The following is a 27,585-nucleotide window of genomic DNA, read 5'->3' on the forward strand; positions in this document are numbered from 1 at the left end:
AAAAAAATTGTGATAAAGAAAGTTACAGCTTAAGAAATAAGCTCTTTCATATGAAGACCCGTTGAAACGTCACTGACACAATCGCATCCGTTCTTTCCTATGTGGTAAGCTTCCTGTATCTCTCTTCGTCATGTATCACTGCACCTGGACAATTTTCACTGGCTTTAAGAACATCATGCATGCGCTTGCAGAGCTATGGATGGGGTGATGCCCACTTGTGCAGTTCTCAACTGAGAGGTTATGTTCATGTTCACGCAATGGCACGTTCACAGACCTTCCAGTGTGCCCTGTGTAGACATTTCCACATGAAAGAGGTATCTCATAAGCAATGTCCCTACATAGCAACTTGCGTAGGCATTGGTGGGCTTTTTGTCGCACACTTGCCTATCAAAGGGACCCGCAGCACTTACCCTCGACTACTCTGAATGTATTTTGGGGTAAAGTCTATTGTCCCGGCAATCACCTCCCACAAGGATCATGAAAATCTGTTCGCTATGATGAAAGTTACGTGCGATGCGAGATCGCACATAATCATTCCCTCTCAACTCATTGCGGACAAGTGGGACAACAGGATGAAAGCTGCATGCTTTCTCCCGGAGAAGGGGGTGGCTGGCGGTGTTCTTTTGGGGGGCCTTCGATATATCACAGGCTGGGGAGTTTTCTCCTTTTCTTCATAACGTGGAGGGGTGTATTTCCGGTCTGGAGCAACAGAAAAAGCAGGCACGGCTACCTGCGCGCAAGAGCACACTCAGGCTTTTTGAAGCAATAAAAGTTTGCTTTCAGGGGGTCTGATTGAAAGGGAAGTATTGAGTTTGCCACTCACACTTCGTGCACACTCAAAGCAAAAGAAACGCTGAGACTGTTCGTACAGGTTCAGGCTTAGAAGAGGTTGGTACACAGCGCCGATGGCGGCAGAGCGTTACAAACAACCAATAGGACAGCCATGGCAGAAATGACGTAATCTTGGGGCTGCCCGTGGTGCATAAATTAATGAGAAAAATTGAAGAGAGTGCGGTTGGTATTTCGGCGTCTTTTACAGTGATTTGCGTCCCTGCTGCTTCATGTGCACGTGTAATATGTGGCTCAGGTATTCTTCGCAGTGTAATCAAAACATGGCGTAGGTTGTTTACTGCTCAAAGCAAGTTGCAGGGTCCCTTTCGTCTTGCTTACTGCGGGCGCACATTCCTGCATACTTGGTGGGTGGTGAAAACAGCACCTCGACTCCTGTCATTCATTACCATTCTTATGGTATGGGTCATATTTTGAAGCTGTGACACAACTTTACGGTTTTTATTTTCTCGCTGCCTTTCAGTGTTACTGTTTGCATTTTCGGTTCTCTTTTTTAGTACTCTATGCGCTGCCGCTAGCACAAATGACTGCGGGAATTGCAGTTCTTTTTTCCTGACAATATGCACGCCGAAGCGGTCCTTAACTTTGTGGAGGCATGACTTGCACTGGTTGGCGAAGATATGGAGTCCAGTACCCCTTTGCGCTAGACAAAATGTGGTGTTAGTGCAGCGACAAACATTTTAGGCAAACGCAAGAGGCTTGCCCCATAAGAAAAAATATTATTGGCTCAAGAGGCCTGTTTGCCGGAGCGATGAAGCATGCAGAAGAGCGTATTTATTAAGAAGAGTGGAGACTTGCCTTATCACATTTCTTTTGTGCATGTGCATCCATGTACCCCTGGTTGTGTTCTTGCATTGCATAATAGTTGGTTCTAGCTACTCACTCTCTGTGGTTGTCAATATTTTGTGTTTACAAGTGTTGTTTCAAGCCACTTTTGCGCTCATTGGTAGACACAGCTAATGCAAATATTCATAGGCAGCATTGTTCATATAAAGCGTGGGCACTAACAGGATTCTGTGTACATGAAAAGGCAGGATTAGGGCACAGTGAAAGAAAGGGAAGTTTGGTTTCAAATCCAATGTCTTCAAATGTGAACCTCACGGAAATGTAAAGGGGTCGCTAAAGAGAAAATCCACTTGTCTTTGCTTAATTTTGTCCACTTGAATGTGACCTTTTAAGAACATAAATCCAAAATATTTTCACAATTGATTGCTTCTGGAAATTAGGAGACAACTTCTAAATTCTCGCTTTGGGGTGCAGCACAAGCGACTATGCGCACATCACCAGTCGGCAGCGCAACTAGCACTGACGTCACAGTAAAAACAGTCAAAAGTTAAGGGGGGACGAGGGTCTTAAAACTAACTTTTTTATTTATGGGTAGAAACTTATAAAAATTTGCACACAAAAGTATTGTTCTCTTCAAGTATGCAATTATATTTGAGCTGCTGCTGTTAGTTTGAAAGTTATCATGCAAAGTCTAAACCGTAATTAGGTAATTTCTTGCGCAGCTTTAATGAACTTTCGCATTGCATTTTGTAGCTTTTTATTACATGAATTGATAGCCAGAGAGTTCTCATACCCGATGACATTCTTTGTTTTTCTCTAAAGTCATGGCACCCCAAAAAAAATATGTCAAGTATAAAAGATGGCAGTATTGAATATTTTGGCTCATCAAAATAACTGCAAGTCATTATTTATACATGACCTAAATAGAACAATGAAGAATGTCATTGGGTACCTCAAGTTGTACTGAAAGAAACGGTACAAAGATTAAGCTTATGAAGCAAAAAGTTTCCAAAAAGCTGCGTAAGGCTGACGTAAACGACCAAAAATATGAAACTGAGAAAACTGCATTTGAAGTTTGGCCATGTGTTATGAAATGAACGGTCAGTAGTGTAACTCCAGTATTTACCTATAACAAAGAAATGTTCTTCCCATTCCCAAATCTGTCTTTGGATTCCAAAAATGTCAACTACAACTGAAGATACCAGAGGCCAAGTAACGTACACCATCAGGAATTCAGCAAAACTTATCGACTTCAAATCGGTTGGCGTCTTGCTGGCGTTGTGAAATTTGGTGTCGTCTCACTGGCGTTGTGAAAACTGCAACAGTCCTTCGTAAACTGGCATCATTCACTACAGTGCACTTTGGTACCCAGAATATTGAGTACGGCGGAGGGGGGAGGGGTGAAACTTGCTTCAGATGCCCTCTTTTTTTGTTCTTTGGTCAGAATATTTTAGTCGTGGTTTTTGCTCAGGAAGTTTGAGAGGATACAGGGGTCAAATGCAGGGCAGAGAGGATACAGGGGTCAAACGACGTGATGTTTTCGGGAAAAAAAAAAGTAGCCGAAAAGCAAGCTTTGTTGGCCTACATGGCAGTATGGCAGGAAACGTTCAGGCGATCCTGTGACAAAACACTGAGCTTTGATTTCGCAACACTGAAGTTTTAAGTGCGGGGGGGGGGGGGGTTCACAAGATGCAGAAGGCTTGCTGTACCACTCCAATGTGTGAAGACCTTCCCCTGGTCATCCACGTGCCTTCAAACATCACATCAATGTTGTTTGGCGGCTGAGCAAGGTCCCTGTACAAGCCCTTGACGACACACACACTAGCTATCTCTCTCCTTCAGAGGCTGCTGCAGTGTCCTCGCAAAACTTCTCAAGTGCGCTTGGAACGTCTTGAGGTGTAGGCTAGCCTCTGTTGGATAGGTTCATCCCAGCACGAAAATCCGACAGAGCAGACACCCCCTTTCCGATGCTTTGAATACTTTTCAAGGCCGTTATGTTTACCTCTAAAGGAGTGATGTTGCCAGATCCTTTGGTTCTTGGTGACGAAAAACACTCTACACGATGTTCGTAAACCGAGTACATCACCTGGAGCCTCACGGCAAGTCTGTACTGCCTGTCAGCCGTCTCAAATCCGGCGCCGGCAGCCCGCACTTGCCACTTTCAACGTGCGCAAAAAGGTCTATCAGCATTGCCATATCCACTAAGACAAAATCTGTGCCGGATTCTACCTCCGAATGCGCCAGATCCACTTCAAGGAGGTCGAATTTCCGCTGCGTTAGTGATTTGGTCTCCATGCCGCGCTTGACCTCGCCTGTGTGTTCCGTACGCGCGGCGATCTCCTCCGCCGTGTAATACCTTGTGTCAAGTCGACAAGACGTGCTTGGACCAGGTCTGGATTCCCGAAGTAGTTGGTCAGGCGATGGGACAGGCGAAACAATACGAGGCAGCGAACAATTTTCATCCGGCTGAGTTGAGCGGCCCGAAGTAGCACTACGCGGGCGGACGACGCTTTCGCTTCCTGTTAGCATGACGGGTCGTCCTCCTCAAACGTACGTCTCCTGGCATCAATCACGAATGTGTGCGATGAAAGAATCCGAAGAAACCGCGGAAATGTCTAGCAAAACTACTCTAAGGGAGCGCTGTGCCAGAAGAGCAGACTCCGTCAGACGCGCAAAGCAGGCGCCTTGATGGCAAAAAAAAAAAAAATGACGTACAGTTAAACCCCGTTATAACGAGACGGGCTATAACGAAATAATGGATATAATGAGCAAATTGTAATTCCCCTTGATATCTCCATAGAAACCAATGTATTTAAAACCTTGTTTTAACGAGGTAAAATTTCCCTGTTACAGGATATAACGAACAAATTTCGTTGAGAAATCAAATTTTGAGGTAATTTTACAACAGTGCGCAACGCGGATTTGAGACAGTGCGTGACGCGGCAACTGTATTAGCTGTTCAAAACTCCCGCCACGTGCACGAAGCTGGCTGGCGCGCCATGCGGACGCTGTGCCCGCGAAGCCCCCACCCTCCTCTCGCTGCGCACAGCATGCAGACAATGGGGCCCTTCGATTTACAGTGTCGGACTCACCGCGGGCTCCCCGAGAAGCAGTCCGACGTTCGATTTTACCATGTATCCCTATGGCTTCGGGGAATCCGCGGACTATCTGCGGTGAGCCCGATGCACACGGCGCGCGCGGTTGCGTCGCCTTCCTCCCCCCCTCCCTCCTCCCCTGTTCGTATCGCCGACGTCGCTCCGTAGTTGTGCGTGCATGGGTTTTGGCAGTCTTCAGCCTTATCTTTTATCGTACTGCCGGCGTGATTCCAACAACTCGAGTACTAGCGACAGGCGGGAAGCGAAAGCGAAAGACTATCACGCTTAAACAGAAGACGGCTATGATAAAAGCCGTCGCATCGGGCGCGAAGGAAGGTAAGGTGCACTCCGTGGTAAGGTGGCAAGACACTGACGTGTGGACGAGTACGCTGTCTGCCATCGTGAGGAACCAAGAGTCCATCGTCAGCGCTGTTGCACATGGCTTGAAAAGAAGCGCTAAGGACAGCGTCGGAGGCACTAGATGCGGTGGGCGTGCTGCGTCGCTTCATTGGCGCGCACAGGGGCAGCGAAGATGGCGTGAACGTAGCGGCCGCAGCTGAGGGGGCCATCGCTCGCATCAGGAAGGTGCATCAATGTCCAATTACGGACTTCTTCGTAGCCAAGTCTGTTTGAAATACGAGTTTTCAACTGCAATAAATTATGTGCGTGACTTTTCCTTTTTACCTCCGGAATGTGTTTATTTTACTATCGCCGTGCAGCAAGATGCTATTTCGCCCGCTTTTTGTTTTAGGTAACTACAATGCATAATATTTGCAGTAAATGTCGGCTACGGCTATAACGAAATATTGGGTATAACGAGCAAATCGCGGCGCCCCTTCAATTTCGTTATAACGAGGTTTAACTGTAGTCGTCACGCCGACTAATGGGAGGCGTCAGACGACGAACTCAAACCATGCGCGCGTGCTGCTGCCAATTGGCGGCCCAGAAGGCACCTTTGGAAAACTAGCAAGGGCGGTCGTTCTACTCAAGTGACACCATTTTGAGATGCCGCAAAATGCGCACAAAGAAACAAGCTTCTAAGCAAGACCAAGATAGCGGCGATCGGTTGGCTGCTTCGCCTGCGGCACGCGTGGGAATTTGAAACAACTTTTGCCCGATTCGGGGCATTTCGTCGCCCTCGAGGCGTTTCAAAACACGATTTTAGAGTACAGTAGAATCTCGATGATACGAATCTTGCGGGACCGCGAAAAATATTCATATCATCCGAAATTCGTATGAACCAACACAGACCAAAAAATTGAGCGCTGAAAAAAGTTTTCGTTTATTTCTTTTCTTACTTTCGCGTGAACAAATCCGTGATTTTTACTGCTTTTTTTTTAAACCCCCACATCACAAAGCCGTCCTTTCTGGAGCGCGTAACGCTTCGCCTAGCTTCGTGCTTGTCTCCTCACTCCCGGTGTCCAAGCTCGCTACACGCCGCAACAGTCAAGCGTAAACCGCATGGTGCGTTTTTGCACGCGATTCGCACGCCTCGGCTTTGCGCGCGCTGTATTTTCACGGCCGCATTGACGATTTCGCGCCCGCGGTATCTCCTACCTCGGTCAGAAAAAGACGCTGACGACTTGCGAAATGCTCGAGAAAGCCCGCTGGCTCCGCCCGAGATATTTAGGCTTAGCACTCCGGCAGATATTTTATGGGCGCTTTCACTAGCGGCGCGGATGGTGTTTTATAGTAACGTTTTCGCCAACGTTATCAGCTCCTTTACTGCAAAAGAAACTTTGCGTCTGCTTTGAGCGGCATTTTAAAGAGCGGCTAGAAGCAGTCGCTCAAGCGGTCGTGCCACTTCGCGGAAGAAGCCGCCGCCATGTTGCCGCCGCCGGCCGTGGCGCGCGCAGCGTGCGAGAGGTTTCGCGGCGCGCATGGGGCGTGCGGGGCGCGTTTTCGCGAGCAGAAAACAACAACCCGGCCGTTTCTGGAGAAAGAAGAGTGACAAATGGGGAGAGAGAGCCGTCACTTGCTTGTTCGGCAGTCGGACGCCTCGCCGGCTCGTTCGTATCATCCGCCGGGCCGCGCAGGTCCGTTCGTAACAGCCGAAATTTTTCCCATTGCAAACAATGCAATTTTGCCGGGACTTTTCAGAAATTCGTATCATCCTGAAATTCGTATCATCCAGAATCGTATCATCGAGATTCTACTGTATTTCTCGATTAGTGTTAATATTTTGAAGGCAGGTGCTTGAAGGTACAATTACAGTTAAACCTCAATATAACGAAGTAGTACTTGCGGGCAGAAATTTCGTTAAATCGAGAATTTGGTAAAATCGAGGTTTCGATTTTAAAGTTAATTAAACCAGTTGTTGAGGTTTGAAAACCTTGCCCATCACTCAGAAACAACTGCTAGGTAGTTACCTCTCCACTTAAAACAAGATTTGTACTAAAACTGGCCTCGAAAATTGTGTGAATTAACTCTTTCCTTACCGCCAAGAAAACACCCGTTTTCACAAGGTGGAGGAAAAAAATTTTTGTTACATAAAATTTTTTTTATGTGTATTGTAATATACCAAAATGTAGACAAATAAATGCGCTTTTAAATGATATCAGTATAAAACGTGTGTGTGCAACACAATAACAGAAAAAAAATCCCAAACAACAAAATTTTCGCAACTACCGCAAAAAATTTTGGAAAAGTGAGCGTGGGGGGCACAAATAGGTCAGTAAAAAAATTTCAAGATATGCGTTTTGTGGCACGTTTATATAGCTAACAATCCTAAAAGTTTCAACAGTACACGTAAAGAAGTGTTAGCACAGCAGAAAAAAAGTTAACACTTGCGATTATGGGACCATTTTCTGGGGGTGCAAGAAAAAAATGTTTATCTGCAGATAAAAATATCGTAGATGTTCGGCAGCCCACCAATATGCAGAGAAATGAATGTTCTATATAGTTCAATAAATTTAGAACAAGTATTTATATACAGCAAGGGTAAGAATAACAAACAAGAAAATTCTCAAAAGACACAAGCAAAAAGATGGCAATACAAATTCTGAATATACATTGGTTAGCTAAAAACCACAGAGGTTACAAGAGTACAGGTAAACAACTGTGAGATGAAACAAAAATGTTATCCCTTGTAGTCGCGGTGCCACCCACCAAAGCAGTCGATCCTACAAAAATGTTATCACTTGTGGTGGTGGTGCCACTCACCAAAGCAGTCTCTGGTTGCGATGAAGCACAAGTAAACGCTACACGTTTCACAAAAGACGCTCGTCTTCTGCTCCACCTTGCGGCTTGCATAGCAGAGCTTGCAGTTGCGCCTTGTTTCCATCACTTTTGGCTTGTGCTCAGACTCTTGAGGGGGAGGGGCGCTGTCAAAACCTGTGGCTTCAATTTCCAGTAGCTGCTTCACAAGTTCCAGTCGGAAGGCGAGCTGGTCGTAACGAGACAATCGGTGCAATTCTGGAATTTCGGGGTGCTGTCTCCTATGGGCCTCAAAAAGAATAAAACTCTTCACAACTGCAATGTCGATGCAGTGGAAGAACAAAGCCTTCCACCACCTGACTCACTTGATCAACACATTGTATGATGTGATGAGCTGGTCTGACCTGTCTACTCCCAGCATGCCTGCATTATATTCTTCAATGAGTTGTGGTTTCCTATTTGGGACCTTCATCCATTGGCCAGCGACCTTTAGTTTACGCGTTGCAGTCACATGGCTGTTCGCGGTATGGGCAGTGCTCATCATGTGCACCGCGCGTCTGTCTTTCCATGGAAGGTACAGGACGCCTTCATGCCAGCGAACGTCTCCCCTTTTGGCCTTTTTCTCCCATGTGGAGTCCTTCAATTTCACAGGGAACGTGCGACGATCCTTCCGTGTCGTTCCACAAGCGTAAAAAAAGAGACGTTGATGTGTAAAAATTGTCCGTGAATAGTGTGTATCCTTGGTCAAAATACATCTCACACAGACTGGTAACGACATCAAATGCGAGTCCATTCACGCTTGGCGTCTCACGCTTCCCGGTGTAGACACTAAACTGCACTCTGTAGCCGGTGTTTGAGTCGGCGAGGACCCAGAGCTTCTATCCCCACTTGGCGATCTTGTCACGAAGAGACTGTCTTATTCCGGAACGGCCTTTCGACTTCACCATTCTTTCGTCAACGGAAATGTAACGGTCTGGCTGGAAATGAAGCGCAGATACATCATTGATGTGCCGAAGTAAAAAAGCTATTCGGTGCAGCTTGCTGTCTGTGCGGGGATCGGTAGCTTCATGATCCGTCACACTCAGCATTCTGAGGAAGGAGAAAAAACGTTTTCTTGGCATAACCCCACGTGGAATCAGCCCAGAAAACAACTCTGCTGTGCTCCAATAGAGGTGTAGGCGAGGCAGTTGCACTATCTCCATGTAGATGAGGAGTCCGATGAACTTCATCATTTCATCTGGGGAAACATTTTTCCATGATCCGTCACGTTCCGAGTACGTTGGTTTCTCGAGGATGTGCGCCCAGGCGTATTTATTTGTGTTCTCGCACATCGCAGTAACTACTATCGCTGTAAAAAACAGCAAGAAGAAATCCACGGCTCGAAGAAACCGACTAGCGCTGCTCCGTCGCGCCATGCCCAGATCGACCCCCGGTCTCCGTCTTGGACAAAGCTTCACGCGTTGTGCAGCGGAAGGCATTGAAGCACGCCCTTAGGACATAGAGACCCTGTGGATAGAGATAATAACGGTGACAACACGCTCGGTCCCCTCGCAGGCGCTCAAAAACGCGATAAATCCCGGAAAAAAAAAACTCACCGTCGAGCTGACGAAGACGTTCCAGGTTGATTGAGGGCTTCATCGCTGTCGGTGCTAAACTCTGATGATAGGGAATCTTCTTCAGGGCCACTGCTACCACTTTCATCAGAAAAATCGACTGTAGCAACGCTAGAATCGCGAGAAACACGACTCCTTACAGACCCGGTGCCCGACGACGATGCCATGGTTGCCGCTATCGCTAGGCACTCGCTTATTTTCCCAGCAAGGTCAAAAATCAATGGGTCTCCGGAAACCAAAACCGAAACTGACACGGGTTGTGTGTTTCCTGAGCTTCATTTCAGATGGCGCTTCACGTCCATGGAGCGCGTTGGTGCGTGGGAATTTCAACTTGAATCCATCGATCAAATTGATCGAAATTGAATAGGCGCGGTAAGGAAAGAGTTAAGAGCTTCAACACTTAGGCAATGGAATTCGGATAGCCGACAGTGGTTCGTGTCGTCGTAAAACCGGTGTTTTTTCCGCAACGCCACATTAAATATGATTGCAGACTAAGTTTCAACTTTTTCTTTGTTTTCATTTCGGTCATTACTAAACGCCGCTGTTAGTCAATTGAACCCGCGTCCGTGCCCCGTGAACTTCACCCCGGTTCGAAGTTATGCCTCGTTTCGTCTGTTCAGTGGTAGGCTTAGGCGCGGCGTTGAGGGGTGTGGCTGGCCAACAGTGGAAGGGTGCTATAAAGCTTTCGAAAGACTTTTTTCATGCGCAAAGGCTCTCCAGTATGGGCACGTGATGCAACCACGACACTCGAGATAAAGCCGTGATTGAGAGTTGAGTACACACGGACCGCTTCACTTTGTGGAGCAGCGCTTACGTGCTCCCGCTAAAGCGGAAAGCTTACATTAAATATCCTCTGGCCAAATTTGATTAAGCAATTACTTTTATGCCCGCTTAGCCCTAAAGAAACCGATTTCTCTGCATCGCAGCTGTCTAATGAACACGTTTTGACCACGTTTGGAGAGCAATTTATTGCCACCAGCACTCAAAGTTCAAGCCGTAGTGAAGAAGTCCGTAAGCAGTGCTTGGCGTTTCTTGACCAGGGTGGGCTTTACGCGACGCTCGTATGCTGACAGCCCTAACAAGGCTTGCTTTTCAACATTCGCGTGCGCCTGCGTGCCTCCGCAGAACGTCGATGGCATCCATCACTTCAATTACTTCGTAAAATTGGGATAAAAATACATGGATTTAACAAAATTTTGATAGAAAACTTGAAAAAATTCGTTATATCACGAATTTCGTTAAATCGAGGTTCAACTGTATTCCAAAAATTAGATTTTCTCAAAATCGACATTTTGGCCATTTCTGACCATTCTAAGACCCGCGTCCCCTCTTAAATGCTCTTTGTGTATATTGTTCTGTACAACTGCAAACCCAATATTTTAAAAATCATGCGCCCTTTATTCGTTACTAAAACCAGTTTTCTATTGACGTGACCGGTGTCGTGACCGCTTCTGTTTTGTGGCAACCATTGCAGGGGTGGAACAGCTGCTCCATTTGCGCCATTGAGCGCCAAACGTGTTTACCTGCACCTTCCCGTGCCGAACCGCCCCTGTTGCGCCAAACCTGCCTGTATTAAAGGGACACTGAAGTGAATTTGTCAAGCTCCCGTTTTTGCTTGCACTGCGTAGACTGGCTCACTTTCCATCGTTTATACGGTTGACAAATCGGTAATTATTTTACAAAGCGCGAAAGAAGAAAAACTACCATGTGCGGTTTGTGGCGGCCGCACCAACTAAGGCTGTGACGTTGGGAGGAGGGGGCACCACGATTGGACGATGCCCAAGGGTAGCAATCAAACAAGTTTCGGTTTCAGTTCTGTAAAACACAACCAATGGCGTTGTTGGATGGGCATTCTCAATATCTCGGTAATCATCGTACGGCGCTTCTGCCATGTTGTCGGGTGTAAAATGCATAAGATAAGCCTCCCAGGACTGCTTGGAATCGTAGCATTCACTAGCCGAGGCCTACGCAGTGCATGAACGCCCTCCGCGTCCCCGCAGACGCTCAAATGCCATGCGCTTTTCCCCTATATTTGGAGCTTGCCACTCATGCCTGTATAGTAAAAAGCGTGTTCGCACCAGGCCAAGGGTCTGTCGATTCTGGCCTGTGCCCACGGCCCGCAAGCATTCGGTGCTTGTGGCAACAGCACGCCAATGAGAACTCGCTAGCGCGCCAGTGCCAGCCTGCGCTTTCTGTGAACTAGTTCGTGGAGCAATGAACGTTGCGGCCCCAAAAAAGGTGAACTCGGTATAGAAAACATCGGCGGAAAATGAAAAAGTTAAGTTAAAAAAAATGCACGTACCCGCCGGGATTCGAACTTGTGACTTGCAAAACACTTGCGTTGACATACATAGCGCTCCAAATCACTCGGCCACGGGCAAGCGCAGCCGACCTTGGATATATAAGGTATATAATGTATAACCAGTTTACACTTTTATTTAGTTTTAGCATTCCAAGCAGCTTAGGTGACTATTTGTTGTTTTGCGCTCGTGCAGTAAGCATCCCCCAAGTTCCCACAATATCTCACGTCTAGCAATTGCATTTCTTAGACGGAAAAGCGTTCGCAGATGCGTAGTCGTGCTGCTGGCCGCTGTGCTTGTGCGCCCAGCGCAAAAAAGTGCTTCCCGCACCCTAGTTTTACGCTGTACGGTAAAAATATCAGTTGATTTTATTTCCTTAGTACCTATATTGACTTCGCTGACTCTTCTCCCGCCTTCAAGAGGCCTTATATTTTCCTACTGGCGTACCAGTCAGCGAAGCATCGCATGTGCGCTTGTGCAGCGCTTGTGTGAAGCCACCTTGACTTGGAGCTAGATAGTGTACAAACTAACCAAGTAAAGAAAGGCACATTCTTCCATTCACAAACGTGTCCTGGCTTCTTTTCAACTGAGCGAACAAATTACGACGACCCGTCGACGACCGGTGGACGAAATGCTGGGCCGACTGACTCTGTCTGAAGGCTGGGGAGCCGTGCAGTAGCGCAGCCAATTGCGAGCTCGGCTGCTCCCGACGTCACACGAAAACGCCACAGAAAATGGGGGAGCGTAAAGAGAGGAGGACAGCATTTTCGAATTAATCTTTCTACTAAATAAAATCGCGTAACCGTGCCCAGAGTGGTCGAAACATGGCCTGGGGACTCTGGACTACAATTTGCGCTAGTAATCCCGCAATGTTTACATATCACTTCAGTGTCCCTTTAAGGGGGACATGCGCCTTAGAATAGTCGAAAATCGCGAAAAAATGCATTTTGGGAAAAACACATTTTCGAAGTCTCCACACTTTGAAGCACCTACTCTAGAAGTTTCACCGCTGCATTTGGTCGGGAAAAATCTTTCACTTTGTTAACACAGCGGGAGTCGCAAAACGCCGAGATCTTCTGGCTAAAAAAGCTTGAACTTCACGTTCGCGCCACACTAGAAGCAGACTGCCAGCGGCGGCGATCTTGCGCTATAGCCTGGTCGCTGCTTTCTTTGTGGGTATTTTGCGCTATCTCAAAACGGCGTCGCATGAGGAGAACGAGCGGTACCGCCGATTTCGCGAAGATCGTTTTCGAGGCACTGATTGGCAGGAGCACGTGCGCTCGAAGCAAACCCCCGTTCCGCGTCTCTGATTGACCGGCGTGGTTGAGCCGCCATTTTTTTTTTTCGTTTTGTTTTTGTCACCGGGGCAGTATTTCCCTGCCATTAGTGACTGCGATTCTGTCACGTCTTTTTGTCTCGTGCCGCAATGCTTGAGACCTTAACCTCAACGAATTACGCACTGCAAACGCATGAAAAAACGACGGTGCCGGGATTGCCCGTTACGTACGAATCAGGTCCAAGAAGCGCCGCGAGGAAACGTCCAGGTTAGCTGTTGTGCTTTGGTCTTATTTGTGCAAAAAAAGTTGGCAGCACAATATGTTCGTGGTTTTCTTTAGTTTGCATAGACGTTGAAGGAAGTTCAAAGTAGTGAGTACCGTTTGTTAAGTTCAGCAAAAAGTGTAGTTTCCCAGCGCTATTTGCAAAAGTTTTCATTACTTTCAAAGAGATTGATTGATTGTAGGGTTTAACGCGCCGACGCAACGCAGGCGATGAGGCGCGCCGTAGTGGAGGGCTCCGGATTAATTTTGACCACCTGGGGATCTTTAACGTGCGCCGAAATCTCGTACGCACGGGCGTTTTTGCTTTTCGTCTCCATCAGAAAAGCGGCCGCCGCGGCCTACTTTCAAAGAGCTTTTCCAGGTATTTTCGTGGTACGGTAGCATTCTTTTTTTTCCTTGAGGAACAGAGTGCAGGGTTCGCACAGGGCCTTGAAAACCTTGAAAACCCTTCAATTTAGAAGTGTGAATTTTAAGGCCTGGAAAGTCCTGGAATTTTTTAAATGGTCCTTGAAAACTCTTGATTTCTCCGGACAGAATCAATGGCTCTGTTTTTCACAAGAATTTAAAGTGTTTGTAGTGGATTTTAGGTGCTAACAAATGTAAAGAAACATTGTAACAATCAAGATTAAGTGTATTGCGTGAAATGACAAGTTTGGTGGATTTTTTTATTACAAGGCAACATTAGGAGCAGGCACTTGTCAATCCAATCCATGTCACTATACAATCCAGTGAAAGCTAGCTTCTGTTCTTTATCATGCATCTTCCATCTAGTCTGTGGACGCTCGCTCGTTGCATTTTTGCTGTGCCTCATACGCTCCATCTGCATTTGCTTTTATGTGCAAATGGTGGACGTGCACATTGTTCATCCTGCCTTGCAGCAACACTTGCGCATTTAATTTCAACTGATACTTTGCTGACAAAGCAGGAGATGCAGGCAAAATTAATGAACTTTTGAAATCAAACAGCCTCAGCAAAACACCAAGAAAAAAGAAAAACCTATAACTACCAACCACGAAATAAAAAATAGAGCTGGGGGAGGACTCACGAACCCGTTAGCGCCTATCTAAATGTGCACTAATGTGCTTAGGTATTGTGCAATAAAGAACTTTTGCATTGTGTTGAAAAAGTTATAAAATCCCTGATAAAACATTAGATGGGGACCTTGAAAATTTTTCTGGTCCTTGATAGTCCTTGAAAACCCTTGAATTTTTGCTTTTGAAGCCTGTACGAACCCTGGAGTGACACAATGCTTTCAATATTGTGGCTATGCTGTAGCAAGAGGTAGAAACCAGATATGTATTTTTCTCTATCTTATTTTGCGACATCACGCTCTGCCTTACAGAATGTTTCATTACCAGGCTTTTGGCCTCGAGGTTTGAGGTACATTTGAGATGCAATGCAGGTCAATCTCTAGTTCGGGGTGGCTGCTGTCTCATTGATTGCACAAAAGTAACAACACATGGTATTTGAGCCTTTCTGTATTCTGAAAAAAAAAAAAAAAAAACACTGAGAGAAAAAGTGACAGAGGATATACAGTTTCTGAAGTTTAACAGTTGAAAATTTAATTTACCTTCACGATTTGCACGGTATTTGTGTAAATTTACGTCAGTCTTTTCAGAGTTATCCTTCTGTTAGTCACATGCTTGGTGTGCTTTTTTTGTGAAGAACAGAGCTACAAAATGATGCTGATTATATTGTTAGAGGTATGCCGTAGCAAAAGTTACCATGATCTGAAACTTGAAATGCATGATTCTCATTTTTTTTTGCAAGAACATGCTCTGCCTTACGGGAGCTTTGTAATGTTGCTCTTGGGCTAGGATGACAAGACTGGTACCATTGCACTCGTACTGAATAGATCTAGCAGGTGATACTGTTTTTATTACTCTGTCTATGCGCACCTATTTGCAAAAATGAGTAAATATTGGACAATCTTATACGAACTGTTGATATAAATTTTCACCTCCTTCATGCATTGCAAAAGTCTTCAAAATGAGTAAAAATAGCATAGCCTGGCAGAGCAGGACTTTGGCATTATATCCATACTAATCGTTATTGAGTTTGATCAAGTGAAATTGCTCTAAACCCCCGTAATGAATGCCTCAATAAATAAATTTTATAACATTGTATTTCCTGGACAAATAGAGCTATGTTAAAACCATTTATATATTTGAAATCAGCGTAGAGTCTCATCAAGGCTACTAATTTTCATCTACCTGACACTAAAAATTATAAACAAAATGTCTGGAGACCCACCTCTGCCTGATACGACCGCCGTGATGCCGAGCGCCCGAAAACTTGGCTGTCTCATCAATGCGCTTATGGTTTCGGTTTCATCAAGACTATGAGCAGCTATCGCTTAGCCATAAGGCAGCAGGCACTATGCGCCATCTGTGTGAAATTTTGTGCATGGTTGTGTTTGCCGGTATCGGCTGCTGCGCCCCAATCAATGTAAAATGGCCAAAAGTAATTTGTGTCTCATCACAAATAGAATAATATCTGAATGAAAGGTTATAGTTTATTGGAGGTTAACATCGATTTATTCGCCCATTTTTGGCGATACTAGCTTTGCTGCCCGCAACTTTGCGTTGCTGCTTGTATTGAACAAACAGGGTCTTGGACGCTTTGCCCTTGCTTGTTAATTCGGTGCACTTTTGCTTTGAGGTATGTACTCATTTTCGCCCGTGAACTTGAATCGGAAATGAATTTGAAACTTGAAATGACTCCCTGCTAGACGGAGGGATGCTGGTTGCCTTTTGCCCCCCCCCCCCCCCGTTTTTCTGTATTCAGAAAAGAACAATTAAATTCAACCTTGGGGTTAGCCTTGCGCAGTGGAGGATGGAGGGCCTTCTGACACGCTCTAGTTGGGCACGTAGTCTGCGGCGAAAGTTCGCACACTCTTTGATCCCTGTGGCGAGTGAAGAAAAAGCTATGTTCAGCTTTGCACGCAGTGAAACCGTTGTTCGATGGAAAAAATGCAAGCAAACACCTTGTTTTACGGAATGCCGCCGTGGGGTCGCACAAACACTGCCCTTTGCTGGACACGAAGCAAGGATCTGATCTCTTTGGACTTTCCGCGTGAGGTTTGGCCTTCAAGCGGTAATAATGCAGCGCACTCGCTAAGCCCAAAGCAGGGTTCGCGCAGGTCCTTGAAAACCCTTGAATTTAGAAGTATCAATTTCAAGGCCTGGAAAGTCCTGGAATTTTTAAATGGTCTTTGAAAACCCTTGATTTCTCCGGAGAGAATCAATGGCCTTGTATTTTCACAAGAATTTAAAGTGTTTGTCGTGGATTTTAGTTGTTAACAAATGTACAGAAACATTGTAGCAATCAAGATTAAGTGTATTGCGTGAAATGACAAGTTTGGTGGATTTTCATTATTACAAGGCAACATTGGGAGCAGGCACTTGTCAATCCAATCCATGTCACGATACAATCCAGTGAAAGCCAGCTTCTGTTCTCTATCTCGCATCTTCCATCTAGTCTGTGGACGCCCGCTTCTTGCATGTTTGCTGTGCCTCATACGTTCCATCTGCGTTTGCTTTTACGTGCAAATGGTGGACGTGTACATTCAGGGTGTCTACCAACTGGGAAAACCAGGAATTGTCAGGGAATTTGGGCACGTCTGGAAAAGTCAGGGAATTGTCAGGGAATTCTTCAAAAATGTTGCCAAGCCATTGAAACTGAGGGACATTTGGCTACCTCTGTCTCCCAACTGACACCCGCTTTCGACTGCTGGAGCTTCATAGTGTACAAACGCCGGTCTGGCGACGAAGGGCCCCGAAAGAAGGTCTCCACCCTGCAGCACTCGCACCATACTGCGGGCTGACGTCTGCAGATGCTCGGAGGCTGCTGCGAGCACAGAGTTTATTACATCTAATAGAGGAAAATCTGGCACTGTAATAGTGCCCCATATTTCCCTAGACACTGTTAGAGTGTCTAGACGAGCGGCGCTTCAGCGATCGTGGCGTCGTGTACCGCGGAGAAGCGTTCAACCGTTATTTAGCATGGTCAACAAGCTGAAAAGGTCTCCACGGCTGCAAAAACCTAAATATTGTTATAAAAGTTATTTGAAGTTATTGTATCGATGAAACAGTAACGCTAATATTTTTTTCTGGCATTTTTAAAAGCTTCGCGAAACTTGAACGAAAAAAAATAGTTCCCACTGTTGCCTTGGTCGTCAGGGGACACAGAAGGCACATTGCAAGACAGGCCAAGCAAGCGAGGAATGCTTCCAGCTGAAAATTATATCATGGTTGCGACCATGGCCTCTGCGATCAGCTGCCTGCGTCCTGCACGCTGTAGCAACGGCGCCCAGCAGCTGATTGCGGAGGCCGTGTTGCGAGGTTGTGATAGCCCCCAGTAGCGCGGGTGGCGCGGGTCGGAGAACCGCCGTTTGCAAGTTTCGGCCGCGGGAGGCGCTCGCTACCACACCAAAACGAGGAGCGTACTAGGAAGTTGCTGCACGCGTTTGCAGCTCCTCCATGCATGCCTCCATGCCTCTATGCCTCCATGGTGCCGTCGGGACTGTTGTAGCAGTTGTCTTTTCTTAGCTTGTATGAGTTCTTTCGTCGAGTGAGGTGTTATGCCACCTTCGAAAAAGTGCTTATTTAACCTGGATTGGGTTAACGCCGAAGTTTCTGAGTACGCGTCGTGGATTAGAGCAGTGCCGAACGACGCACACTGCGCAGCATGCCAGAAGACTTTCTCGCTCAGCAACGTGGGGACCACTGCAGTTGCCAGTCACGCTGCGAGCAAGAAACACCAAGCCGCTGTGAGCTCAACGGAAAGTGCTTCCCAGACAAACCTCTGTGCTTTTTTTAGTATCGGATCCAACTTGCCGTGTTCCGCTACTGGTGATAGTGATGGTGCCGCGGTAGTGCCAAGCCCAAACACCGAAAGTTGGCCTGGCAAGCCTGTGGTTTTTGTGCCTGACGGAAAGGCATCTTTGAGTGGTTTTCTTGTGAAAAAAGGTGTCACAAAGGCAGAAATTCTTTGGTGTCTGAACACCATAGCGACGCATGGATCATTTCGTTCAACAGCAGCGTCAGCAGCCCTTTTTCCGATCATGTTTCCTACATGTGATATCGCAAAGAAGTTGCAACTTGGAAAGGACAAAGTCGGCTACACGATTTGTTACGGTATTGCTCTGTACTTCCGAAGCAGGCTGCTCACAAAGCTAGGTGGTGTGCCACACGTGGTCGTGGCTTTTGACGAGTCTCTGAACAAAATTTCTCAGAAAGAGCAAATGGACGTTTTGATCAGGTTTTGGGACCCTGAAGACGACGTCGTGAAAGCGCGCTACCTGACATTGTGTTTTTTAGGCCATACTCGCGCATAAGAGTTAGCTGCTTCACTCAGAAAGGCTACAGAGAATATTGAGCAGGCCAAGATGTTACAAATTTCTATGGACGGCCCTAACATCAACTTGAAGCTGTTGAGATCCTTGAAGGAGGAGTTTGCTACATCTGGTGGGAGTCAAAAATGCTTGACATAGGAAGCTGTGGATTGCACGTTGTGAACGGTGCATTTAAATCAGGCCACAATGTGACAAACTGGCACATTGTAGTGTTTCTTCGAAGCATCTACAACCTTTTCAAGAAATTTCCCGCACGTCGAGCAGATTACGTCAGCCTCACTGGAAGCGCACTTTTTCCACTGAAGTTCTGCTCAGTTCGTTGGCTGGAGAACAGCAAGGTAATTGCTAGGGCTCTTCAAGTTCTGCCTAACTTGGTCACATATGTTGACCACTCAGTAAAGGAAAAGAAAGCACGAACCTGCAGCAGTTATGTCGATGTCAAGAAGGCTGTGGCCGACGAGATGCTGCCAGTGAAGCTGGCCTTTATGCTTTCAGTTTCGAAAGAACTCGAACCATTTTGGCTGAGTTCCAGTCAGAAAAGCTAATGCTTCCTTCTCTTGCATCACCACTGGATTGCCTGTTGCGCTCCCTGCTGAGTCGAATAGTATTGAAAGAAAAAGAAAAGCTGAACGCTGCTGACACGTTCTCGAAACTATTGAACATTGACCTTCACAACTTTAACAACATGATTGCTGTAGCTGCCTTCGACATAGGACTTGCTGCAAAAAGTGAGCTTAGGAAGTTGCCTAAACCATTGCACATTGCGGTGGTGAATTTCAAGAGAGAATGTATTTCGTTTGTCAAGGCGTGTTCAAAAAAGATAATTGAAAGGTCACCTTTGAAGTACAAGCTGACTAGGGGCGCCAACCGCTTGAACCCTGCGGTTTGTGCTACATCAGTTGGAGCTGGCCAGAAGCAGCTGAACATTGCACTTGAAGTGCTTATAGAGCACGGCTGGCTCTCAGGGCTACAAGCGGAGAGGGCAAGTCGCTCATACGTCCAGGTGTGCTCGACCAGCACCGCACAGGCTCTCGTGCAAAACTTTGATTGCACAACGCAGCGCCTGGAAACGCTATGGGTTGAACTCTGCACAAGTGCTCACAAAGAACTACTTCTGTTTGTTAAGATTGTGCTTTTCCTTTCGCATGGCGATTCTTCTGTGGAGCGTGGATTTTCAGTGAACAAGGAATGCCTTGTGGAAAACATGAAGGAGGAGTCGCTTGTAGCGCAGAGGTTAGTCTGTGATGAAGTGTCCACAGCAGGAGGTGTTGCAAAAGTTGATGTCACAGACAAGATGATTGAGATGGTCCGTTCTGCTAATATCAGATGGAAAGAAGAAGTAGAAAGGAAAAAGCGGGAGCGGTTGCAGTTGTCAGATGTTGAAAGAAAGAAGAAAAGAACTGCTGCTCTTTTGAAGGAACTCCAACTGAAGAAGCAAAAGATCATGCAAGATGCTGAACATTGGGCGTCAATGCTGCTACAAGAAATTGAATCGCTGAAAACGTGAAAGGTGCTCAGACTCAGTTTGTAAATGCACAAAAGTTATTGTGTCTCTTTAATGTTGCACACTATAAAATAATCCTTTCAATAGATTGTTATAAAGGAGTTTCTTTTGCAGTTGTGCAAGTGCCCTATCTTTTTTTACCGCTAGATGTTTCACTTTCTGTGCACAGTGTCTGCTAAACAGGCCTGTTAGTCAGGGAATATGCTTAGAATAGTCAGGGAAAACCTGGAAAAGTCAGGGAATTTCGAGAAGTAGAATTGGTAGACACCATGACATTGTTCATCCTGCCTTGCAGCAACACTTGCGGATTTAATTTTAGCCGATACTCTTGCTGACAAAGCAGGAGATGCAGGCAACATTAACTAAGTTTTGAAATCAGCCTCAGCAAACACAAAGGAAAAAGGAAAACCTCTAAATACCGGCCATGAAATAAAAAATAAAGCTGAGGAAGCATTTACGAACCCGTTAGCAACTGTCTAAATGTGCACTAATGTGCTTAGGTATTGTGCAATAAAAAGTTTTGCATTGTGTTGGAAAAGTTATAAATAATCCCATATAAAACGTTAGATGGGGACCTTGAAATTGTGTTTTCTGCTCCTTGAAAGTCCTTGAAAACCCTTGAATTTTTGCTTTTCAAGCCTGAACGAACCCTGCGAAGGTAGATGAGTCCGCATTTTGTAAACCTCCAGATATAGTACAAGAACTGCGTTCCTGGTTTAGAGTGGGTTCTAGTGCATGGTAGAACGCCTTAGGTACTCGGCACGGGGACTTGCAACAGCGGCCTGTACGGAGATTAGGGAGGCACCATAGTGCTGTCAAATGGTGTTATATCTCCTCCAAATGTGCTCCAAAAATGCCTTTCTGGCTGCTCCAAGTGTGCTACAAAAGGCACTTTTGCCTGCTCCCAGGATTGCTCCCAAACCCATGGACCCTGTTCCATCCCTGCCATGGTAACAGAACTAAGGCATAGCCTCCTGTAGAAGCCATGACTCGGGCCTACTGGCTGTTTGTACGATTTGTAGCCAGTTGCTGCATTCTCTTCGGAATCGTACCTGTTTTATATCAAATGGCGAAAAATCGTCAAAGCAAAAAAAGTGCCCCATGTGCGATTTGAACTTGAGGCCGCCGGGCCAGCCCAACGTTACGGCTAGCCTGCATTGATGTCAGACACTTTGCCCACTACCTTATCGACGCGAGAAGCGCGTGTGACAGAAAACTGCAGCATAAAAGCCGCTTCACATTTGTAACCCAGCACTGAGACGTGTTTTCATAAATTCTAGTCAACTTGGAGCTTTCACCGCCCACTTATGGTTGAGTGTTTCTGCAGTGAGCCAAAGGGGAGCATACCCAATCAACGAAGCAGCGTTAACACCATTGTTTATTGCAGGAAACAGCAAAGCAATCGAACTGCGCGATGTTGGGACTCAGTGCTGTGTCCCTGCTTCTCGCTAGTTACTTTCGTGCTTTATGAGTAAATAACGGGTTGGTTTTACGTTTCCACTACTCGAAGTTCCTTCGATGAATGTGGTAGGTAGTAAATTCTCATTTTAAGCTTTTGGTTGTTTATCTCCTCAGGTCAGAGGTTTCACATTCGCGCAACTCACATTACAGGCTACGTCAGACAGACGTCTGCAGTGTCGACTCGTGCGAAACAGCGTAAACAGTTTACAAATACCCAGTGTACTTTCAATTTGCTTACCTCTGCCTGCATCACTCGCCCGCATTGTTAAGTGAAAGTTCGACCATGTTGATCAGTCGCATCAGAGATCAGACATCTCCCGTTCAGTTGCTAGGTGAATTTCATTATGGTGCAGATTTATCTGACTCTTTGCGAGCCCGCTCTGTGCCGACATATGCAGATAAGCAGGAACTGTGATTGGCTTCTTACCAAGACGTCACTTCACGATTTGAGGAGGAGAGCCTCGGTGAAACATGAACTGCATTTTTTTCCTATTTGCCAAATCGGGCAGCAGAACGGTTATGCATTGTTTATTAAGGTTCCACAGTTGTAAGTACCCACGCAACAAAACTTTTTTAGGAAATCTCTTCACGACCCCTTTAATGTGCTTCTGCTGTGAGCACTATGCAGTTCTGAACTTGAGACTAAGCTCTGTTGTTGTTGCTTTGTTTGTGTAATTTCAGGACCAGAGAATTTAGCACTCATAAAACACTGCTTGGTACTAGATCCACTAGGCCTGAATAAAAGTGGAGGGACATGTGGGCAACTTCTCCAAGTCATCCCGTTACACCCTAAGTTATTCATGTAGGCGGCCAAAAACACTTGAAGTACATACGGGGTCAGTACAGATATTAAATAATTTAGCCTTTGAGTTTAACTAAAATGAGTTGAAGAGGCAGTGTAAATAACTGGGCGTCTCAGAAATCTTAGAATCATTGCCACTAAAGGAGTGAACTACACGGTTTCAGTGCCTTCTCCATCACCTTGAGCAAAAAAAAATCAAGCTTAACTCCATGTCTGGAAATTGCAGTTGAATATTATTCCAGCTGCATCACCATAGCAGACTTCCCAGTGAACATTTTGCTTTTGCTGTTTCCTTTGCACTGCCCAGTGGTTAACCCTTTGAGTGTCGAATTTTTTCGCCAAATGTGAACAATCAGGGTCAATTTTTTTTATTGCTGATTTAAATTCCTCAGATGAATCTGTTTCGAAAAAAAGTTATAGTAACTTTTTTAAGGTGACCATAAAGTAACAATAAAATCATTTATGTTGTTACATATATGTGGTTTATTCATGACTAACACAAGCTAAAGTCAAGTAAAAACGAGAGAGTAGCAAGCCGGCAGCTTTTGAGTGAATCGAAACCAGATAGACATCAGTTTCGCAGTCGCAAAAAGCGGGAAGCACCCAGAGGACGATACCAAAACCAGCTACTGCGCGCGTAGGGGCGCGCTGCGGGAGCGATAGACAGCGCACCGCTCATAAAATACAAAAAAAGGAGAAAAGAGCCTCATCAGTTTCGAAGGCGACCTTGGCCTGTGGCAGGCACACGAAGCGAGAGGCGCCCAGGCGCCAGGTGGGTGATACCCAGCACGCCCCCTCGTTAGTGGATGCACAAACGATAGCCGGCGCGCCACTGAAGTAAATCATAAAAAAATAAAAAGAAGAGCCATCAGCGCAAGAAAAAAATTTGACGTATTTCATCTCTTTGTTTAGGCATGGCAACAATATCATATATTAATTCCTAAATGACACGACATCAATAGCGTGACGTGCAAACAGCTTGTCATAAAAGTTACAAAAACAGCGTTCTATGCTGGCTTGGTCCTTGTACAAGAAAGAAAAAAATTTGACGTGTTTCCGAAGTGTGGCAGCACATGCCAAAGAGAAGTTGGCGAAAAAGGCGCGCTTTTTAAAGGTACAAGCGATGCCGTACATGTACGTCATTGACCATTTTGAAAGTGTTTGCCGATGCCGTACATGTGCGGCCATGGCCCTCAGTGGGTTAAGCCACTTTTGTTCAGAATTGCCATTTTTTCGCTTTAGTTAGTAATTATCTTCTTTAAAATATCCACCACATGAGATTTTTACTTTATTTGCTGGCCAAAATCTTTGTGTGCTTCTTTTTAGGCACACTATAAATATGCAAAAACAATTAGCTTGTTTGATAGAGCATGAGGGAAAAAGGAAAGCTTTTTTATTGTTGCAACAAAAACTGGTTTATTTATATACAAACATTCAGGGAGTGCAATTAGAAGTGAAGAAATTTGATGCAGACCAGCATAAGGTTAAGAAAAATTTATTCATCATTTGCAAAGGTCAGCCTGACTGATTTTGTCATGTATTCATTTGACAGACTGATTTGTAGATGTAATAGTAAAAGGGGAGCTAGATAATGCCATTGCTGGTGTACAGTTGATCTTAAAGTTAGGCAACTGGGACAGGGAAGCTAAAATAACTTTGTACAGGGATGGAGACAAGTTGAATCATGGAGGCACATTTTCTGGCTAAAGGATGTTTTAGGTAGCTGTTCACATGCATTCAGTTGTGTTAACAGGGCTGTTGGATTGCCTTGTGTGGATTACTACTCAGTATCTGGTATATATAACTTAAAATGCAGCCTGCGCTTGGCACCTTTGCATAGAATTGAATTTTTCTGCAGTTCGGGTATTAACTAAGGTCATTTCCTTGCATTGCAACAGAAAAAGCAATTCACCATCTCCTCATGTCTTGCTACACTTGTGAAGTTGTGGTACAAAAAGTGTTGAGTGAGCTTGTTTTGCTTAGTGTAAATTTGAAATAGCTTGCGCTCTCTGTCCCAATTCCTGTTCACACCGAATTTGGGGTCAGTACACTGGCCCGTTAGCTTATGGGAGCAGAGTGCCTCTACGGTCAAAAAGTTACTTTAACAGCCTTCATTGTACTGTTGCGAAACCAATTGCGCAGCTCTTTATTATTGCAGCAAGCTTGCATAGTTGGAATAGCTGAATAAACTTTTTTCCCCGAACCAAGTCTACAATTTGAAGCTGTGACACTTGTACTCAACAAGGCTTAACATTTCTTCACAATGAAGTAATGCAGTTTAGCTTTAAAATATTGAGTTGGAGCATATGTTACTTTTTGGAGTTGCGGTTGGTTTGTTACCTACAAATAAGGCACGGTCATTGCAAGCGTAAATTAATTTGTAGCAGTGTCTTGCTTGTTGTTTAGGCCAGCAAACAAGTCATTGTGAGTGAGCTCATGTCAATATGGACTATTTGTGTACCGACTGAAACGTTCTGGCAGCAGCCACTGAACTGTGGGAAAGAGCCTAGCTGTGCATCATGAGTAATGGTTATGATAACTATAGTTTAAATTTAGAAACTCTCAGCTTTGTCTTGACTCAGTGAGGCTGGGTAGCCCGGCCTGCTAAAACATTGTGACTATTGTTACTTTGTATTATTTCCTCTGTACTGGTTTACTGTTTTGAACCAGCACATGTTTGAACCAGTCGTATCTTTGAAAAAAGGCTTTGGGCCATACATTGTTTGAACTTCACCTAAAGGTTGTCGAAATTCTTTGCAACTAAACAGGTACTGGTAACTCAAGATTCATGATAAATGTTCTTTCTGGAATTTTTGCGTTCTTGAAGGGACGCTGCAGCACTTACCATCGACTACTTGTAATGTATTGTGGGTTAAAGTCTTTGTCCCACCAATCTCCTCCCACAAGAATTATGAAAATCTGTTCGCTATAACCGAAACTACACGCGATGGGCAATTGCGCAAAATTGTTCCCTCTCAACTCGACTGCAGACAACGCTACAAAACCTGCGCGCTCTCTCCTGGAGTGGGGGCGGCTCGCGGAATTTTCTTTGGGTGCCTTCACCAAATCACAGGCCGGGGAGTTTTTTTCGTTTCTCCGCAATATGGAAGGGTATTTCCGGTCTGGTGACACAAAAAAGCAGGCATTGCAGCCTGCTCTTAAGTGCGCGCTCAGGCTGGTAGGGCATTTTTAAAGCAATGAACGTTTGTTGTCGAGTTGTCTTGTTGAAAGGGAAGTATTTAGTCCATCACTCAAACTCCGTGCACTCAAAACACAAAAGAAACCCCAAAACTGTGCATACAGGTTCAGGCTTAGAAGAGTTTTGTACACAGTGCCGGTGACGGCGGGTCGTCACAGGGCCTGCACTAACATTCCTAAAAAGCTATCTATTCAACAGACAGTTTATAGTGTATGTAGCGGATGCTTTTTCTGAAACTAAAACATTTAACCAAGGTGTACCCAGGGTTCTATTTTAAATCCCCTGCTCTTCAATTTATATATTAATGACCTTCCTAACTTACTTCAATCTTTTCATTGCGTATTATATGCAGATGACACCACGATATCTTTATCTGATAAATCAATAATTTCTCTCACCTCGAAATTAAATACTGCGCTCAATAGCGTCGTTAAGTGGTGTCATGACAATTACTTATTTATTAACCCGGAAAAAACAAAATTTATGATTTTCAGGACTTCTAAGAAACAGGTCACAATCGTCCCCGACCTAATGCTCGGAACTTACCCCATTGCTCCATGTGACCATACCACATTTCTTGGCATTGTGCTCGGCCCTAGTCTCACGTTTTGTTTTCATTTCTCTCATCTTAAACAAAAAACCGCATTTGGCATCCGTGCATTGTTAAAGGCGAGACCCTTTTTTCCACATCAAGCACTATTATCACTGTATTTTGCTTTCGTTCACAGTCATATTAATTATGGCATTGCCTCTTGGGGTAACTCCTACTCTTCCCACGTTTCATCAGTTCAACACATTCAAAATCAATGTATTCGCATTATCTCTCGCAGTTCACATCGTTCCTCAGCTTCAGCTCTGCTTCATGAGAATAAAATTCTATCCGTAAACAATTTATTTCACTACAATTTAGGCCTCTTTTTTTACAAGTTACTTCACAGTTATATTTCATATGATTCCATTGATCTCAATAGTTTAAGGACTAAAAATTTCACCAGGTTTGCCGCAAATAACAACTTCTTATTACCGACTGTACATACTAATTACGGCGAGAAAACTTCTTGCTTCGCGGCAATATCATTTTGGAATAGCCTCCCTTTTGCCGTAAAATCATTATCGTCTATAACAAGCTTTAAAACTTCCTTGAAAAATTTTTTGTTGTAATTAACTTCAAGTATCGACTTCCACTGTATTTTTTTTTTTGTTATTATTGCCATTCACTTGTCTATACGTCTACATTTACGGCTTTGCACTAGTTTTGTTGCTTCAAATATTGTGCATTTATATGTAACTTAGTTTAAACCAATGTTTGCTAATCATAATACTATGCAGTTATGTGTACTTCTCTTCTCTCTTCCATAGGTTTGCTCATGTTTATTTCTTAATCACTGCTCCGACAAACTCACTTTGTGCGTTTTTATAGAGGGTCCCGTTACAGTGTGCGGACTCTGGGACCCTCTTCTGTATATTAATATGCTTGTATACCTGTACTCAAAAATAAATTTGATTTTGACTTTGACTTTTAATGCGAGAAATAAGGCGCGAAGTTGACCAGCAGCAGCCAATAGGACAGCCATGGCTGCAATGACGTCGTTTAGGCCATGCCAGGTGTGCATAATGAGGAAAATTGAAAGCGCGGTTGGTTTCTCTGCGTCTTTCACAGTGATTTGTGCGCCCACTGCTTCATGTGCATGTGTAATATTTGTCTCGGGTATCCCTGGCAGTGCAATCTAAACGTCACGCAGGTTTAGTTCCACTGCTCAAAGAGTGTTGCAGGGTCCCTTTAAAGTAAGGTGCATTGCACATCTGCAGTTTAAATATCTGTAGGGGCCTCAAACTGCCTTGCTGAGTTTGGTGACTGTGGGCTGTGCAGTGTTGTAAATCGTCCTTTTTTTTCTTTTTGTTCCC

At 45.1% G+C, this 27,585-nt stretch overlaps 1 long non-coding RNA gene and 1 pseudogene across 2 annotated transcripts in view; both read left to right on the forward strand.

Moving 5' to 3' along the window:
* The window catches only part of LOC144176066 (uncharacterized), a 48,523-nt gene that overhangs the window by 20,781 nt on the left and 157 nt on the right, over positions 1–27,585 (forward strand). The gene's annotated exons all lie outside the window — the stretch shown is intronic.
* Positions 9,052–27,581, forward strand: LOC144176065 (uncharacterized; annotated as a pseudogene).

This window comes from Haemaphysalis longicornis, unplaced genomic scaffold, assembly GCF_048455015.1.
Source record: "Haemaphysalis longicornis isolate Haplotype H1 unplaced genomic scaffold, Haemaphysalis longicornis Haplotype H1 scaffold_3, whole genome shotgun sequence".
Lineage (NCBI taxonomy): Eukaryota > Metazoa > Arthropoda > Arachnida > Ixodida > Ixodidae > Haemaphysalis > Haemaphysalis longicornis.